This window comes from Rhincodon typus, chromosome 10, assembly GCF_021869965.1.
Source record: "Rhincodon typus isolate 14 chromosome 10, sRhiTyp1.1, whole genome shotgun sequence".
Lineage (NCBI taxonomy): Eukaryota > Metazoa > Chordata > Chondrichthyes > Orectolobiformes > Rhincodontidae > Rhincodon > Rhincodon typus.
The window spans coordinates 57,863,684-57,865,394 of record NC_063341.1 but is presented as its reverse complement, the minus strand read 5'-3'; positions in this window follow the sequence as shown (position 1 = coordinate 57,865,394).

The following is a 1,711-nucleotide window of genomic DNA, read 5'->3' as shown; positions in this document are numbered from 1 at the left end:
GTTGCTGTTCCTGCAACCTTCGGGTGGCATCGTTGTGGCACTGCAGGAGGCCCAGGATGGACATGTCGTCTGAGGAATGGGAGGGGGAGTTGAAATGGCTCGCGACTGGGAGGTGCAATTGTTTATTGCAAACCGAGTATAGGTGTTCTGCAAAGCGGTCCCTAAGCCTCCGCTTGGTTTTCCCAATGTACAGGAGGCCACAACGGGAACGGCGGATGCAGTATACCACATTGGCAGATGTGCAGGTGAACATCTGCTTGATGTGGAAAGTCTTCTTGTGGTCTGGGATGGGGGTGAGGGGGGAGGTGTAGGGGCAGATGTAGCACTTCCTGCGGTTGCAGGGAAAAGTGCCGGGTGTGGTGGGGCTGGATGGGAGTGTGGGGCGGACAAGGGAGTCATGGAGCGAGTGGTCCCTCCGGAAAGCAGATAAGGGTGGGGAGGGAAAAATGTCTTTGGTGGTGGGGTCGGATTGCAGATGGCGGAAGTGTCGGAGGATGATGCATTGGATCCGGAGGTCCCACGAGGAGCTCGAACAGTTCATCCACTTCACTAACACCTTCCACCCCAACCTTAAGTTCACCTGGACCATCTCTTACACCTCTCTCACCTTCCTGGACCTCTCTGTCTCCATCTCGGGCAACCACCTAGAAACCGATATCCATTTCAAGCCCACCGACTCCCACAGCTACCTAGAATACACCTCCTCCCACCCACCTTCCTGCAAAAATGCCATCCCCTATTCCTAATTCCTTCGCCTCCGCCGCATCTGCTCCCAGGATGAGGCATTCCACTCCCGTACATCTCAGATGTCCTCGTTTTTCAAGGACCGCAACTTCCCCCGCTCAGGGGTCGAGAACGCCCTCCACTGTGTCTCCCACATTTCCCGCAACTCATCCCTCACACCCCGTCCCCGCAATAACAACCAAAAAAGAATCCCCCTCATCCTCACGTACCACCCCACCAACCTCCGGATCCAACGCATTATCCTCCGACACTTCCGCCATCTGCAATCCGACCCCACCACCAAAGACATTTTTCCCTCCCCACCCTTATCTGCTTTCCGGAAGGACCACTCTCTCCGTGACTCCCTTGTCTGCTCCACACTCCCCTCCAGCCCCACCACACGCGGCACTTTTCCCTGCAACCGCAGGAAATGCTACACCTGTCCCTACACCTCCCCCCTCACCCCCATCCCAGGCCCCAAAAAGACTTTCCACATCAAGCAGATGTTCACCTGCACATCTGCTAATGTGGTGTACTGCATCCGCTGTACCCGTTGTGGCCTCCTCTACATCGGGGAAACCAAGCGGAGGCTTGGGGACCGCTTCGCAGAACACCTACGCTCGGTTCGCAATGAACAACTGCACCTCCCAGTCGCGAACCATTTCAACTCCCCCTCCCATTCCTCAGACGACATGTAGTGCCACAACAATGCCACCCGAAGGTTGCAGAAACAGCAACTCATATTCCGCTTGGGAACCCTGCAGCCCAATGGTATCAATGTGGATTTCACAAGCTTCAAAATCTCCCCTCCCCCTACCGCATCCCAAAACCAGTCCAGTTCGTCCCCACCTCCCTAACCTGTTCTTCCTCCCACCTATCCCCTCCTCCCACCTCAAGCCACACCCCCATTTCCTACCTACTAACCTCGTCCCGTCCCCTTGACCTGTCCGTCCTCCCTGGACTGACCTATCCCCTCCCTAACTCCCCA